The sequence below is a fragment of the Atractosteus spatula genome, chromosome 7, assembly GCF_055471065.1.
Source record: "Atractosteus spatula isolate fAtrSpa1 chromosome 7, fAtrSpa1.hap1, whole genome shotgun sequence".
NCBI lineage: Eukaryota > Metazoa > Chordata > Actinopteri > Semionotiformes > Lepisosteidae > Atractosteus > Atractosteus spatula.
This window is the reverse complement of record NC_142712.1, coordinates 56,526,891-56,545,510: the sequence shown is the minus strand read 5'-3', so window position 1 is coordinate 56,545,510 and position 18,620 is coordinate 56,526,891.

Genomic DNA, 18,620 nt, shown 5'->3' with positions numbered 1-18,620 from the left:
GAACACGCTCGTTCTGTCCTGTGGGATTTAAAGAGGGCTAGTGTAGCTTGGTCCACAACAAAGTTAGCTGAGCGATGAGTAGCTGGTGAAACCTGTTCTCAAGGCAAAGAGAATGTTTCCTGACAGGTCAGACAAGGCGATCGGCCATGAACAGCCGCAGGAAGTGTGACATACTCTGTCTTTTTTCTGTGCACAACAGGCTCTGCCGTGCTGCCTGGGGGTTGATTCAGCTCTCAGGCTTGTTAGAGGCGATGATTCTGTGCTGTGTCATCCACTGCAGGTCCCAGAGCGGTTTGGGAGGGAAGTTTACACAGGGATCTCCAGGAAGGAGAGCTGTGCCCAGGGACAGACAGGTGCGCTCTCCATCTGGCATCCAGAAAGGAGCAACCAGACTCCAGTGCTCGAGGGCACGAGTTATGAGCATAGACTGTGCACGCAGTATCTTTCTGGTTCTTAGTAAGCATCTAAGAGAAGACTTGCTTGACATTTGCAATTTGTAAAGGGAATAAATAAGGTTGAGCCTTCTTCTTACCTCAAAAACGTTCACCAAACGGAATGCGTAGGCATGAAAGGGAAATTGTTCAAAAGTAAGTTCAGCATTGGAATAGATTTTGTTTTAGTCATTATTAGTCACAGAAAAAAAAAATATCCACTAATACTATGGAGGATAAAAGGCTGTAGTCAACATTAAGCTTGAAAATGTATGGGAATATGGTAAGATGATTATTCTTGTTTTACAAGATTGCCTATTTTCAAATGTTTAGTGAAGAAATACCTAATATTACATTTGGATTAAAAGCTATTTATATACACCCCTGCGCTACTCCACTTGCACCCCCCCGTCCTTTGCCGTAAGCAAATATCATCTGAATTGTTACACTGCGATTTAATTATCAAGATGTCGCAATCTTTTGCAGAGGAATGGTTTGAAAGGAGGCTACTACCACACTGCAGTACCCCACAGCAAAACAATATCCTAAACACCACAAAACACCTGCTTTCAACAGCTCTATTCAAAAAGACTTTTCTTTCCTCAACCTTGCTTCACCAAAAACCCAAATCACTGATCGTGAACACATACTGTAAATGTGCGAATAAACACACCTACTACACCTACCAGTGTACCAGTTTAAAACCTCAAGTTTCCAAAGGCATCAGTCACTGTCAGAATATTTAATACATGTAATATTAATTATAGTATATCTACTGTGCACATGTCCAAGACTCTCTATATTGTTCTCTTTTCATGTAGTGTTGTTCCTTCTTTACACGGTAACACACTTTTATGGGGATCTAATACTGAAATTGTAGCCATTTGTTTCATGCTAACAGTTAATACTGATAGAGCTCTATTTATATTGTATTGCAAAAAGTAGGCTTTTTGCTTTTTGGACGTGTAGTGCGAAGCCAATGAAGTGAATGATGAGGAATATCTGACAAAGTGTCAATTCAATTTTCTAGGTGATCATATATGATGGATCAGTTATTGCAACGCTTGGTATGTAGTTGACCTTGAGTTGCTGTGATCAGCTTTTTTGGAGATTGTGATCAATCTCAATTGAAGATTGATAAATGACACACTTGTTCTCTTACCACCCCAACTAAACCGTATTAATAGCTGTCAAAGGTGTCATAATAATGTAATGTTAAAAGGTGTAATAATAGTAGAAAACAGTAATAGAGACAAGGAGTAAATTTCTGGTGCACACCAAAGATGTTTACAGAAAAGTGCATATTAAAATAAACTTAAGCAAAATAAAAACTTCAAAAGAAGCTTTTGAAATCCCCATTACTTAGCCTTTTGTTCTAGATTGGTATCATCCCCTAAGCATTTCTCAGTCAAGTGTAAGTATTAATAGGCCTTGAATCGTATTTTTTATCGTTTGGTTTTTAACAAGCTGCAGCTAAGACTGCATCTCACAGCTAACCATTTTAAAACCAAGCAGCAGAGCAGTCTTATTTCCTCAGGTCTTATTTAGCAAGGGGATGCGTTTCCCCACACAACAACAGGTAAGTTATAGGTTTTGTTTGTTCTCTTCTGTGTTTCACCATGCTCAGGCTTCTAGTGTTTTATGAACCCCAGACAGTCAAATCAGCCTTCTAGGTGTGAATCTGTGTAATTATTTACGAGAAGGGACACTGCTCTGAACACTTCCTGTTTTTCTCATAGCCCGTTGAGCCGAACAATCGCCTTTTCTTCCAGCAGCCCATTGATTAGGGTCAGTGTTTGACTGTGGAGTAGGAGTTAGAGAGAGGCCTGCTCAATGAGCTGGAATTGTCAAACTAATGGGCAGTCAGAGCAGTAGGTCACTGGATGACTGGCAATAGACCTTCTGCTCCATGACATTTGTGTTCTGTATTCTGCATGACATAAAGTACACCTGGAAATCTTGAATCTTTTGACAGTTGTTAAAATGGAAGTACAGTAGAATATTACATTTAAAGCTTGGAATTCAGGCTGCAACAAAAGGCTTTCAAAGATTTTGGACACTCCTGCCCTAGACTATTTGCTGTTTTGGTAGTTTTTAGGGTGTATTAATGGTAGTCAAGAACTACACTATGTCAGTGCTGTAAAGATAGAAAGACTCAGTCATGCTTTTCTATTGATTTTAGGAGATATGTTACTGTGATGTGCTTTTCTTATATGTTTCATGTGAAGTAGTAGATAGAATGCTGAGCAAAGTTTTGCATCTACAAAAGCTACATGTGTGAGATTTTGTGGCTGGGGCATAAAAAATAAAAAACTCCAGTGATCCATCTCACCCTCTGTTTTGTCACTGTTACTATTAATTATTCCATGCTTCATTCATTTAAAAAAGCAAAGTCAGGAAATTCATCACATCAGGAACAAGATACAAAATCATCATGCAAAATACCCTGTATACTACTGTATATTCTGTACTGAAAATGCAATCAGACTGTTAAAAATCATCAAAAAAAAGTCAGTGAATTTTTCCTCAACTCTGGTCTTGGTAAACTTTTAATAAATGAGATCTGTCTGAACCACGTCTGGGTCTTGTCTAACAGACGAGCTATGGGAGTTTGTTCTGACTGATTGGAGTCTTGGAATATCTTCTGTGCTCGCTAACACTGCAAGGCTGGCTTTGTATATCCCAGACCACCCCTTACCCAGCCCCCTCCCTCCCCAGTCCTCCAGCCTGCACAGTTGTAAACTGGTGAAAGAGCATCAGTTAAAGCTCTGTAAAAAGTTTGATTGGCTCAAGGGGACCCAGCAGAGCCCGGGGCTATTTCTTTGACAAGTTGATAGAGACATCACTGGGCTCTCAGAGGACTAGCTGCCAGGGGTCCATTTTCAAAGTGAGGGGGAGTCAATGTGACCCCGAGCTTCTGATGAGATGAATCCCACACACAAGCAGAAACCTTAATGCTTGCGCTGCTCCAGTCAGGAGGCCCTTCTGATACCATGCCGAGGAAACAGAATCGAGAGGCACCGAGGGGTGAAACCAATTGAACAGACGCTCTTCGGAAACTGTTAATCAGCCCTTATGAATCAGTCATTAACAAACATGAAACTCCTCCACAAGGATGTCAGAGGATGAAGTTCAGACAAGGGGGAATAAATAAAAACGATGTCTAATTATTTCATTTCTTGTATGAGTGGGCAACATGCTGCAGTATGATAATTTGAAGCATTATTAATATTTGATACCTGCTCGCTCTTTTCACGCTGCTCGATGTGAGGGTTCCTTAGTTAGAATTCACTCCGAGTCACTGTCCAGGATACAAGAAGCAATGAAGGAGGAATAAGGAAAATGAATTAAGCCCTAGCATAAAGAAAATGGAAAGTAACAGTATTTATACAATTGATTTAGAGTTGCTTTTCCTAATTAGTTACAGGAGAAGTGTTTTAAACCTTGCGAAGTAAAGAATAAGAAAAAAAAATAAGATGCTGCAGATCTTTAGAAATATAGAATATGTTGTACGTCACAGCTTCACTGACACATATTAATGTTAACTGAGGTCAGAGGTAAAATCAGTCTTGGGTGAATGACTAGAAACAGCAATGACAAAAGATGATTCCCCCAGAAGCACACAAAACACATCTACAGGATTCTAACAACTTTATGGGTTCCTGAAAATAGTCAGCAGGACTCACAGATAAAGGATTTCTGGACAAGCCCTATAGCAATCTAAAAGGATTTTGGCCCCATTTTCTGCATGGACTTGAAGTGTCCTACAGGTTTTGGTTTTGCAGTATTCACGCTATTTCGTGTGAATGTGTGGGCTGGAAATGGAGAATAGCATCCAGCATACAGAGGTATTACTTGAAAAGTTTCAAAGTCTTCAGAAGAGACACTCCTTGGTTATCTGCCTTACAGAGGTCAGAATTATGATTTCAGCTAAATTAATCATATTCTGTCCAATCAGATAAAACCAAGGTGCCCCTTTTCATTTATAATGACCACATTCTGAGGTCATCATAAATTCATCTTATTTACTTTGTATTTGGGAAACAATATTGTTCTGAGAGTGGTATAAAAAGAGAATGTTATGCTGTACTTGTAAATGAAAAATAGCTATTGTTGAATGACAGAAATTAATTAAGCCTTGTCTTCAATACAGACACAAAAACATGAAGAGACAGCACTCAAAATTACAATTAGGTTTTCCAATATACTGGTTTTAATCAATTCAAATAAAGCTCAATCAATTTTACTTGTTATCCTTAATCATTAAAAAATAAAGTGCTTAATAATATTTACAAGTCAACAATAAAAGACAGTCCTTATTGTAATTGGCATGTTAATTAGTTTGTTAGGAAGAGTGCTTGAGTCGTATTTGTTGCAGTTGTTTAATTTTATTTGTATATATATTTTTCAGTTATATAGTTACCTGTTTTTATTAAGGGTGATGAGTAAATAAATCAGTGCTTCTTCAAAATTAATATTTATAGTTTTGCTTTCAAATATATGATGTAAAAATAATGTACAGTACAAGTACTACAATAAAAATTATGCTTTTCTTACTGTACATTCAGTGTCAACTATCATACTGTACATAAAGATACATAAAAATTCTGTCCCAATGCACTTAGGAAGCACCTCAATTATACATTTAAAAAGCAACAAAAAAATAGCTAGAAATTTGAATTATATGGGACAAACACACACACATGCAACTGTCTTAATCTAACAGCATTGTGAAACGTTTAATGAATATTAAAATGAACAGGGGATGAAGATCTGAATAATTTACACAAAGCACAAAGACGTATTAAAGAAGACTGCTCTCAGGTGAGATTTCTAAGAGCTCGGTTTCAGCTGAAGAAATTCCAGAATCCTGGACAGTAGAGTAGAACCCGTTGCTGCCTGCACAGGGGAGCAGACATCTCCCACTTTAATGCCTTTGTGTGGATGTTCCTTGGTTCCCTGGGATTACTGCAGTCTTTGGCGTGAACTTGCTTGGCTGAAGGCCGATACCCTGGCCAACCCGCTGAGTGAGACAGGGGCTGCCGCAAGGGTCACTGTGGGGGAGGGGGGGGTGGAGAGATGCTAACTCAGGAATGCTGGGAAGGACACATATTTACTGTAGGACATTAGTCTCATGTGCTGGTGCCTGGCTTATCATTTTCCCAAACTGCTTTTTATTCTTCTTCATCTAATTTGCTTTGACTTCTGAATTTAAAACCGTATATTCCAAATTAGCTCAGAATGCAGTTTTTTTATCCATTTTTAAAATCAAATAACTGGTAAACATGTTGGCATATTTAAAAGCAGGAAAATTGTCCAAAAATAGCAAAATACAGTAATCAAATGATGCGTAGCTCATATCAGTACATATACAGTAGGCACCACAGGATTATATAGCATGAAATGTATGCAGTATATTGTAAATCACTCTCCACAAGGAATGCTGGTTGTCATCTAAATCCTGTGCAGCCTAAATTCAAACACGAAACAAGTACAGTTCTGAAGGAGTTTAATTTTTTTATTTGAAAATACTCAAGTAGTTTTACAGTCAATTACTTTTCCCTTTCCATATAAAACAAAACCAGAGAGATAAACACACAATTAATTGGCGTGCTAATTTACATCTGTGGGTACTTTAGAAAGCCTGGGACAGAGTCGTTTATTCCCCAGGAAATGGCTCAAGATATCCAGGCCCTCTGAATGAAATTTGGACATAATTTCTTCATTAACGCCTCCTACAAAGTGTTAATCTTCATCATTTCAAAGAAATTAAAACAAGAATATTTAACCAAAGCCACACAGTCATGGAATGTTAAGCAAACAAACAAACTAAAAAAAAAAAACCTCTACATATTCCAAGCATGTTAATGCGCAGCAGGAAACTTCAGCCACAAAGCAGTTAATATTGTTTTGGTAATTTTTTTGTTTTGCTGCGTGGTGCTGATGTCTTCATCAGCCTGTCAAAAGGAAGAGCCTGCAGCAGTGGCAGGTCCCCCAGAGCCTGTCAAACTCCTTGTTTCCATGGTAGTCCTTCAGGCAGCACCACGGGCAGGCTGTGCGCAAGGACCCCTGCAACCTGTTTTCAGCAGCCTCCTTCTGATGTGCAGCCCCGAAGCGGGCATCAAACTAGCAAGCGCGAACAACACAGAAAACATTGTTTTCTCCTTTCACAGGTGTACGGCCTTTTGGAGGCTGCAAACAAAGAGACATTTTAATAAGCTGTCTCTGGTACCTTTTTTTTTTCACCCCCCTATTTGAGCCATGATAATGGCTGTCTGGTGATGCGCAAAACTTTGCAAGATTTCACAGGGCGTCTTGCTCTGGTACAGGTGTACATCCCCCAGGAAAGCTGTAGAGCTCCGAGAGAGAGCATTCTTGATAACCTGCTAACTTATTTTGTTTGTTTATTTTGATGTGCTGTATTGCTTTCACCCTTATTATTTTCCATGCTTGTGCAAATTCCAGTAAAATGATGAGGACTGTTGCAATGTGTCTCGTGCTCCCCTAAGTGAAAAAGCATCTAATTACTGCCAGGGGGCTTTCTCTGGGGTAGTCCCAGCTCCCTGAAATGCTCATCCCAGGGTCAGCTTGGTAATGAGATCCTAGCGAGGGTTCAAAATCATCTTTTAAGATGTGTCTGTTACATTAGCTGTGATCAGTGTTTTAGGATTGTCGGCGAGAACACTTGGACTTAAAAAAGAAGCAAATAAAAAAGACGAGTTTTCTTGCCACAGTAATATTTTAGTCTGAAATGAGCACCATGTTCCCAAGCCTTCTTTTCAATCATGTTCTGTGGTCAAGTGGTGAATTTACTGCCCCAAGTGTAAGTGCTTGGTGGTTACTGTAAAGTGTATGAGAAATAAGTCTGCAATGCACAGTACAACCTTTGTTTTCATAGCGGTCCTAAGTCTGATATTATAATTCATTTTAATAGTAATCTAATGTTTTTGCATTTTATCATTCATGCACCGTAATTGCAAGTCTCCCTGTTCTGCTCCTTGGGCACAGCGCAGCTAATCGACTAATTGAGTAATTGAGATCAGCATTAATGTGCTGGCTTTTCGGGGGGTGTCCACACCTGGGGTCAGTGCAGGCCACAGGAAGAACTCGGGCGGGAGAGAGCTGACTGGAGATTAAAGAGACCCCTGCAGAGGGCAGTCGCAGCAGCAGCAGGAGTGAACGTGGAAGAAGGAAAGTGCTCTGAAAAAAGTTCTGAAACTCAATGCCTGCTCTCTCATGCCCTGATCGCTGGGTCTTAGTCACCTTTGTCATGTTTGATGTCTCCCGGGATTTATAATTCTGTATCTTTCACTTAATGATGATGAAATATTCATTTTAACAGATGTAAAAATACACAATGTCAGATCTGCCGCTGCTCGTTGTAAGGATTTAAAACAGAATTTTGAAATGTATATTTGGCGTATTATTTTATCCTCACTGCAATCTCCACCTGAGCCTAGGACCTTCTATTCATTTCACTAAAACAAAGAAGAAATCTGTTATTTGTAAAACTGTAAGAATTTTATTTACATAAAAACATAAAATTATTCTTCCCACCCAGTCATATTAAAATGATCAGACACAGTGTCGGAGATGAATTGTTTTTCTTAGAGGATATACTGTAGGAAACTGTGTGGAATTGTGAATAAAAGACAGGCTTCTAAAATAAAGGCTATAAAGGCTCTGAAGAACCAGCTTTTAAGGAATCATTAATGCACAGTGATACCAAAAAACTGAATAATAAAGTAATGTCCTTTATCCTTTATAATATATTTATCAAATACAGCAGCTCTTCAGGAAAACGGTAGATCCTTTAAGGGCTTAAAATAAACCACTGGCCTTTAAATCTACCTCGCAGTGGGGCAGATAGCATTAATAAATTTCACTGATATGACTTTCATAATATTCCAAAAGCATTAAAATTAACCAAACAGCTCTCCTGAGTATTGTTTAGGCTGCATTTAGTAGTAAAAATGCAAACAGTGTCTGTGCTCTCTAGTTCACCGTGAGGGTACAGGGCAGAGAGTTTCAAAGACACAAGCGTGGGTTTGACAGTTGGTGCATCTGAAATAGCAGCATCCAGAAGAAATAACTTCTATTGTTTTACAACACAACTAAATACAGTGCAGGCTAACACTTCATCTGCCCCACACAACTGTTTTTATGTCCGGTTCAATTACAGTGCGTCAGGCAGCTACATCTGTGTAAGACAGGATGCCAGTCAGTCCTTCCAATCTACAGTGTGTCCCTATTTAAAAAACAGGGCTAGAGGACTTCAAGTGGAAGGCTGTGGGTTTTGATCGGAAATGTGAATTCTCATGAAATGTGAATTTCATGAGAAATGGATAAGATATCATAATTTTGTGATTGTGTCCTCTTTAGTGCTTTGCTTTTGTGAAGACATATATCTCCGGCTCATGTTTAAAAAAAAGTAGAATTTACAGCCTGAATGTACTTTTTTTTAAACTCAAAATTCATTTTCTAGCCACTTCTTTCAAATCAGTGTTGCGGGGGGAGCCGGGGACTAACTTGACAAGTAACAGGCACAAGGCAGGGAATGCCGTGGACAGCACGCCCATTCATCCTAGGGCACGCGCACACACACACACACACACACACACACACACACACACACACACACACACGTCAGGGCCAATCTTACCAGAAGCCAATTAACCTGCCAGTACAGTATGTCTTTGGACTGTGGGAGGAAACTGAAGCACCTGGAGGAGAAGCATGTTAACACAGGGAGAACATACAAACTCCACACAGACAGCACCCCCATGTCTGAAATTGAACCCAGGGCCCCAGCACTGCAAGGCAGCAATGTTGACTACAGCACAACGGTGCCTTCATTACTCAAAATTGAACCACATCTATTTGAAGCAACAATGCAATACATGTTTACATGTATTTACAATACAGATGGACTTAGACACTGATAAAAGCACATTTCTTTAGCTGTCTGAAAATACATTCCTGTTTTATTATACTATTTTTGTTGTTTTTTTTAGTATCAATGCTAAAGCAATCACTTTAGCATGGAAATGTTCATTTCTCCAATGTAACCTAAATTCAGCAAGGTGTTGCAACTGTATACAGTTTATTTTATTGTATTACTTTTTTATTTTTTAGTCTTTCTGTGAGCTTTTCATCAGAACAGCTCCACATCCTTGAATTTAGATGTCTTTATGTTAGTCATTAAGATGAGAAAGCAAAGAAAAACACAAAGCCTTTGTTAATGTTGCCTTACTTGTCTCTTTAGCCTTGTGTGTGAATCTATGTTTTAATATGTGTACCCCAGCCAGGCAGCAATACAAGGAATAATTTTGTTATGTATATCATTTTAATTAACAGTGATGTAAAGCAATGTGACTTAAGTCCTCTGGAGGAAAGAGTACAATATTTGACTTGATGAATCCGCTGAAGCAATGTCACTCACTATCCTTCGTCCCCAAGGAATCAGATATTATTAAAGATAGGCACAGATCTGCTTTTTGTTTCCCAAAAAAGTGAGTTTCCATAGTACTGCCATGTCACTGACTGAGAAGTGTTCAATATTAATGGCCTTTCATCAAGGACACAATTAGGACTCCTACTACAGCACATTCTATAGGATCTGTAGATGAATATGTATTAGGAGTTGAAGGGAAAGAGATGTTGCAAAATTACAAAGTAAAATCACTGGGCAGCCAGGAGGAGAGTAAAAAAAAAAGCCAGAAAATGACAATTTGAAGGACTGCTGGATTTTGATCTGCTAGGAATTAAGTAGGAAGTGATCTTCAGAAAAAAAAAGTCAAGGACTGATTATAACTCCATAATTCACAGCCTAGGGCACGTTTATAAATATATATTTTTAGTTTAATATCCAGTAGGGTTAACTATTTCATGTCACAAAGAATCTTTGGTTAATTTTCACTTAATTTTCACTTAATTTTCACTTAAGTCTGCAACGTTCTGTTAATCTCAGTTCATTGATTGAAGCAAATTTATAACTTAACAAATATAGCTGTTTCAAACAGCAAACTTTGGGAAAGTTTTATCTTTGTCTTTGAGGTAGCTTTGGACTTAAAATAAAAAAAAACTAAACTCTCCAACTAGAAACTAAACACACTATCAAATTACATGCTAAATGACTTAGTTTTCTTACCTAAAACTGAAGACATATACAACGGAATACAACTTTATTTTTATATTTTACAGATAGTTTTATTGTCCATAACAAATGTAAAATGTGTATATATGTAAGGGATATATATCATTTTGCTATAGGCAAATTTACTTTTTCTGACGTTTTCTGTGTTGGTTTGGAAGAAACTGACCATTCGTATGAGGACCACAAGGTTTATATATTTTTAAAGAAATCGTGATGCACGTTTCTAATATGTATAGAAAATGAAAGAATACAGACAGGTTTCGACATTTGGATGAGACCAACAGTGATTTTGTCATCTTTATTGTTATAAACTACAGCAACTATTCGTAGGTTTAAAAAAAAACAGTCCAGAAACTCCTTACGTGAAAATGCGCCAGTGGGAATAAGGGAAAGGTGAAAGCGCAGTTAATGAAAAGATGCCCTACATTTTAAATGAGAAAATAAACACATTAAAGTATCAGAAACAGGTCCGCGTCAGATTTGGACTCCTTCCCTTTGAAGAATGAATTCTAACCCTCTCAGCTTAAAAACCTTGCCCTTTGCTGAATTCTTCCAGCTTCGAGACAGAGGCCCCGTTGTGCCGCTTTTCTGTCACTTGCGCTTATTTATCAGACGCGCGCCCGGCAGGTTTACTTGCGCGCCTGCCGCGAACTTCCCAATACCGCCGTCTCCTCGTCGAGACTCGCCCTTAGCCAACTCTCCTTTACTTAAAACACGGGAGCGCTTGTCGTCTGGGAAAATGTACCAGGTATCTGTGCATGTCCCCATTCAACTCACCCAGGTCTTTGGCCACGGAGAGGCTCTGCCAGTTCCCACAACGCGAACCGAATCCTGACAGGAAATACAGTATAGTTCGTTACAATGCGTCTTTTCTATGGTGAAACGGAAGAAAAGCTCTAAAATGTTAATATGGTTAATGAAGAAAAAATATGCGTGTGTGTGGTGGTGGTGTTTGTGTTTGTGTGTGTGGGTGGGTGGGGATGACTGCATTTTAAAATGTGTATTAACTATAACTGCGTACAGTACTGCATATCACCTGAGGGATCGGGACAGGGACTGTGCTCCCACTGCCCAGGTCCTTACAAAGATCCTAGCCCCTGCTGCGGCTCAGCCCGACAGCTTTAGAACAGACCTATTCACAAAACATACTAATTACCGACTTCTGACGAGTCCTCCAGCTCTTAGGCAAACTCGTCTTTAATTTCTGATTTTCAAAAAGACATGAGGGGTTAAAAAACGGAGGAACACAGACCCCCCCCCAAAAAAAAGAACCTTCGGCCCCACAGTAATTAGGCCGCTCTTTCATAGTAACCAGCTGCCCCTGTGATCAAGGTTTTAAAAAGTACAACGTTTGAGACGGTGGATCTTGTTTGTTTTAATTACAGCACTGTGGTGTCACCCACCAGGGCTTAATTAGCCGGCGCCTGATGCTTCTTTTCGCTTCTCCCGGTGCGTCTTTGACAAGGAATGAAAAAGCCCCCCTTGTCTATCTGTTCCACTGACCAGCTAGCAACAGCTCCAGCCTGTTCACCGGGGCCTATTACGGAGCTGTACTGTAAATGCGAAGGGTGTACTCCTCCTGGTGTGACAACGCATGGTTGCAAGTCTTTTTTTTTAGCGGTTTGGGATCGGTTTACGGGATTAATCAGAACGCATCCACGCCGTGGAAGCTGCCGAGAGCAGCTCGAGGTCCCGAAAGTTAAACATCTCAGGCAAGCAGGCAGGTGTGACATTTCCGCTGTGAATTTATCACGGCTTCACATCTCTCTTGGATATTAAAGCAGGACAGTCGGCATTTTTTTTTGCTTTCTTAACAGCAGTGGGAAAGTTCACGAAAGACTCCCACTTCGTAGAGTGACTCCTTTATAGAGGTTTTTGACGCAAATGCTGGCTGGCTACAGTATGCTGTATGCAAGGTTTAAAATTTTGCAAACCTCTGTTAACTCAAAGAACAGCGGTTCAAATTGCACTGTCTTTCAGACTTTAAAATCTATATTCTTACTGTACCTGAAATGATGACCCAGGAAGCCTATAATAATGCTATTTCCATCGCATTCCCCTGTCTGCTCTTGTAGAAATGCTGTTATTCTCCGCCAGAAGCATGACGGGTTAGATCATCACGGCTTCCCGTTAATGGCTGTGGATAAGATTATCATTAATGATGATGTTGATTGTCACATGAACTTAAAATCATCTATCAGCTGTAGACACTCTGTCACTGTCACTTATCTAATTAATCAGGATGTGCTGTAATTTGGTCGAAATTGATCAATTTAGCTCATCTCAAACAGTGGTGAGCTTTAAATTGCTATTTACATGCTTATGCTCGGTGCTTTTATATGTTCGAAATCGCTATTTAGTGAGAATTTAACAACACTACACGCTGTTAATTGTCCTCATTTGTGGTCCAGATTAAACACTGTTTCGACTCTTTACTGTTAAATTCACACTTTCAGCGACAACTGTATGACCCTGTTTAAAATCCGTATTAACAAAATACAGCAAAGACCCGAGGCAAAAACATTTCGGAAATATGTATTTGCAGGCATCTACAATATAAATTTAAATACGCGTATTGTGTGTATTACATCTCTAAGTATTGTCTATGTACATACACAGACCTAGAACTCTTATAACCTTGATCTTCAGTGAAATGTTTCAAGCTCACATTTATATTATTTTGAGGCTTGTTTGGGCAGCTACTGTACCTGCCTTGCTTTTGCAAAGCTACATCTGTAATAAAGTAATAGTTAATAAAGATCAGTCTGTTGCCTATTGCTCCTTTAAAGTTCTCCTTTAGCGCCTGCCAGCAAATGAGGCATAAATTAACATTGAGAACTAACCTCATGGAGCCTGGATATAGGAGAGCAGGTTGCACGTTCGCAGATCTGATTAAGTTATTAGAACAAATTAAGAGTGAATGACAGTGTAGAAAGGTGATACTACATTCTACCATACCTCAAGAGGGCCAACGAGCATCGATCCGACTACAAGTATTTGTGTGCTTTAAGTCTGAAAATAATAATAATAAGGTAAACCGCTCGTGGATCTCATAATGTTACTCAGAGCTAGCAGCTAGAGACCAATTAGCAAGTATCTGCTTTTGTGCTTGTGTTTCAGTTTCTAAGCGAGCGCGAGAAGGAGGGAGAGTGGAAGGGAAAAGACAGGCAGAGAATGAAGACAAAGCAATCAGTTCTCAGTGCCTGGCCTCCTCTCCCCTCTCCTCAGCAGCTCCAATTACAGCTTCCCCGCGCTGGCATCAATGTGCGGCGGCCGCTCTCCACTCGATTCCTTGCCCGAGGCGATTGAATACGTTATTCCTTGGCGGGGCTCAGCTCCGTAACCCCACCGGATAATTTGGGATTCGAGCGACCGCCTTGGAAAACAACACAAAAAGAAAGAAAGAAAGGTGGGGAGGGGGAGAAAATACACTGCCTCAAAAATCTCCAGATCTCCAGATGTATTGATTCTCTTGTTCTTTCATTTATTGGAAATTTAGAAATAGTTATTAATAACCCACCTCCTCCTCTTCCCCTGCTCCTCCTCTTCGTGCGTCTTCACTTTATCAGCATGTGGAAGGAGGGATGGGGCCCACTGGCAGTTATTAACCAGCGCCTGCTAGAAACTGGTGTGTGATGGCTCTCAACCATCCCTGTGTTAGCTGTATCCTCCGGAGGAGGTTTCATTACTTTTTTGTTTCAGTTTGTGAGACATACAGTACAGAGTGCACTCCGAGAGTGGTAGATGAAAGAATCAGTAGTTTGGGTTGGCAGAGATCTGCAATTCACAGTATTTTATGAAGACATTCTAAATAGCATTTCCCCCCCAGAATTTCAATCTAAGAACTTACAGATGCATACAGTACTTACTTTGTGTGTGTATTCCAAGCATATTCAGCAGGATAGTAGATTGAAGCTTAAAACCCCGAATCCCAGAGGAATGTGTTTTCAGCAGCAATAGCAGTTTTGATTCTGCTTAAGTGCAGAGGATGCCCATTGTTCAGAAGACTGTGTTCTAAAGCAACATTTAAAAATGGGATCTATTCACCCCCCTCGTCCAGTGAAGAAATAAAAATGTTTTGCTGTTGAGCACATTTCTGACTCTGGGCATTTTTAAAAAACAAACAAGCCTTTGGTTCTGATTATTTTCCCATCACCTTTATTAAGGCAGGAGTTTTAACAAAGTTCACTGAAGTGTATATACTGTACTATACAGGTCCTATCGGCCACTGAAGTTGACTTAAAGGAAAGCGAGTATTTCCACTCCCCCTTTTAAAATTAAATTACGTACAATTTATGTATAAAAAATTTACAAAAAAGCAGAGGTCCCTGCAGTTCCATGCACATCTATGAAGCACATTTTATACAATTAACTGTATTTTTAATTATTCATTGACAATTTGCTCACTTAGAATTTCAGAAATCATAAGAACAAAAAATGCACTGGAAAATCAGTTCATTGTACAAACAACTACAAAGAGGACATCTATATTTATATCTATATTATATAATTTAGAAATGAACACATTTTAAAATATATTTTTTCAAGTCCTAATATGCATAATGTGCAGTAATGTGCAATAAAAATGCTGTATTATTAATTTTGAGGTTAAATGTGCAAAACATTATTTTTTTATTCAATATTCTCAGCCATGTCTCATGTATCAGGAAAATATTCAGTTGACCTGATTCTCTGTTGTTTTATAAACTGTTATGAAACTCTTTGCTTTGTATACATACTGTATTTAAACACTTTTTTCCCACACTGTGCAGAGAAGCCGAAATGTACTGTATCGCTAATATCTGCTCTGTAGTGTTTTTGTGTCCTTTGTCCTTTGTCTTTCCAGCAATTCACACACACACACAGATTCGTCCTACACAGTGAGCACTGCCTGCTCTCCGAGAGGCTTTGCCACTACATCTGTTTTCAGCTTCTGTACCAGTGGGGTAGACTCAAATGAAATGGGACAGAAAGAGAAGCTGAAAGGGAGAGCTTCCACTTCATTGTCTTGCTTGGATTTAGTTACTGGAAGCAAGCGCAATCCGAGCTCGGAGAGAGCACCTCGAATTCTGATAAAGCTCACATTGCACTAAGCTCGTAGAATCTGTATCAAAGTGACATCCGAGTTTCTTTCAATGTTTCTGTTTCTCTAGCCACCCTAAAACAGTTGGAGTAATTGATTACTCCATTACCTAATGTAGCGACTAATCAATGCTCAAAAACATCTATCCTTGCAGCAGCTAACTGGGCGAAAGAGGCCGTACTGGAAAGTGAATGTGATAGAGCCACAGGGGGAATTATAGCCCTATCGGATGATATAGTGGATTAACACTCAAGGCCTGTTTGGAGGTAATGTATGGGCATGTGGCATTATTTGGAAGATTCCTGCAAACTTGCCTGGGGTAATTTCTGAAATTTTCACAATGTATTCATTTATTTTCCATTGCACACCACAACTTGAAAATAATGTTTTAAGTTACTTGTTTTGCTAGTAGTCATGGTAGATCATGCACAATATCATGGGTAAATTAACCAGAAAGACAAAGCAATACATCCTTGTTTGGGGGGGGCAGCTAGTATTGCCTCGAACATCCAGCGCGCAGCCAGGTTTAGCACTTCGTTTTCTGCAATTTCCGTCTCGGGAGGGAATTCGGTACCAGCGGCAGTATGAACCCATCACAGGCAGTGGGGGTACAGTCGGGTCGGGAGGCCAAACCTGTGATTCTGCTCGACGAGGCACCTGCTAATCAAAACCTCGCTTTAATCAATCTCATCTGGGGCCTCCTGCTGCCACATTAACCTTGTGTCAGCGAGGAAGTTTTATGTCCCAGAAGCTCAAACAGTGTTCTGACTGTGTGCTTTGCCTCGGTAATTCAACTCAGCTGTGATGTCCCCCACTTTTTCTACCTCTGCTCTTTTTTTCTGATCGCATTCCCCACCTGCTCTGTGTCTCAGACGGCTGTGTCGTTCTTTTTTAATTTCATTTAAGTGTTTTTTTACCCCCCAGTTGAAAGGGCTCTTTCTTTGGCTCACCCTCTCTGCCCCGCCAGCCGCTGCCCGGAGGGCCTGTGATAAAAGGCCAAGCCGAACGGCACCAGCGTCTTCATTCTGGCCCGGCCCTAAATCCCTTTTTGTGACTCTATCAACACCTTAATCAAAACCGTTGTGCCTGAGACCCCCTCAATGTCCTACCTGCTATACCAGTGGCATTTACTCATAATAGGATGAGCAGATTCTCTTTTCCTTCTTTAATCCCTTAGAAACAAATGGAGTATGAGCTTAGGTTCATTGTAAACTCCAGGCTACCGTGATTATATCTTTTACTTATAAGATTCTTGTTATTCTGTCATTTTTATTAACGTTGTTTGTGTGGTAGCCATTTGTACCTAGCATGTGGAAATAATGATCATTTTCCTAGTTCTGGAAAAATTTCCTCTTTCCTGTACCTGCATTCTCCTGTAGTACTTGTACTGTCCTGCTAAAGGGGCTTCTAAGAGCAGTAACTCAGTCTGTGTTTTGCGTGTGTTAAATAGATGAGGGGTCACCATTCCTGTTGACCAGAACCCCAGACAATGTTATTGCATTAGTAGAGTGATAAATTCAGGTGCTGGGATGACAGACAAGATATGGGCTCAATTTGGTGTGATAGGTGCCCTGCACTGAGTCTGTGGATCCCATAGGACAAGAAGACAGCCCATTTCTTGTAGCCAGGCCTTTTTTGTAAAGTGCTTGCAATTAATTTTGTTTCTGCTTCAGTGTAATTAAAGCAAACCCTCTTTGCATCATTCTTTTTTTATGAAAGCATTCCACCAGGCCTGAAGCAGGTGGTTTTTGACTGAGAGAGACTGACTGAGGGGAGCTGTCAATCACTTTTAAAGAGCTCTCAATTACCTTCAGCTTCAAGCAGCTAAATTCCCTTTTGCCAGTTTATACCAAAAACAAATTCCAAAACAGAAGCCAGGGATCAACTAGGCAGCACACAGCAATGGTCTGTAAGGAAACCAGTGTGTTCCAGGTTATCTTGCCCCTTCATCAGTTGAGTTCTGTGATAACAGACCAGACAAGGTTTTTTTCTCACCTTTACAAGGACTTATTCTTATGAAGCTACCAACAGCTAAGGGTCCCAGGCTCCTAATGTCACTGTCTTATTCAATACAGATGTAGGGCTGAGATGAGACCATTGTATTTTTCCAGGCATCCACTGATCTATTTTCTAAGCACATTATCCAATGCAGGGTCTCTGGAGAGCCAGATCCTGTCCCAGAAAGCAAAAGCCCGCGAGGTAGGACACACCCTGGACAGGATACTAGTCCAGGGCCAGTTTTCTCAGAAGCTAAGTCACCTACCAGTATGTTGTTGGACTGTGGCAGGAGCCTGGAGCACCCAGAGGAAACCCATGTGAACTTGGCACAAGATGAACATGCAAACTCCACACAGACAGCACCCCAGGAACTGAACCCAGGGCCCCAAAGCTGCAGGCAGCAATGCTGACCATTGTGCCACTGAGCCCCCTTCACTGTATTTTTACCTTTGAAAAAAAATCATAAACAAAAGATTTTCAACATGTATTCTAATAGCCTCTATGGGCTGAACTTCCAATGGCAAGGTGCCTCTTGTATGACATTCCCATGAGCCTCTCTGTTCTCGTGTGTGCCGTGTCCAGATCGCGGGAACAGAGGCTGCTGAGTCTGTTCCTCTTCCTTATCTCCTTTGCTCTCGATTTTCCGCAGTTAAGCACATTGCTCTCAGAGAAGCGACACCTTGGTCACCACGACTTTGAAAATGAGGACAAGCATACATTCACAATCAAAAATTAAAACCATTTCCCACGATGTTCTTACATGGAAGTTGTGAACGTCTCTCCCGTCTAAGATATACAAACTCTCCCTGCCTGTTTCTCCTCCCTCCACCAGATCTGCTTGTTCAACATTCTGTTCCAACACTGTACCCAGCTTATGAATTGTTATGTAGATAGAAATCTGTGCTTTCTACCGATTTGCATTTTATATTTTAACATTATGTTCAGTACATGC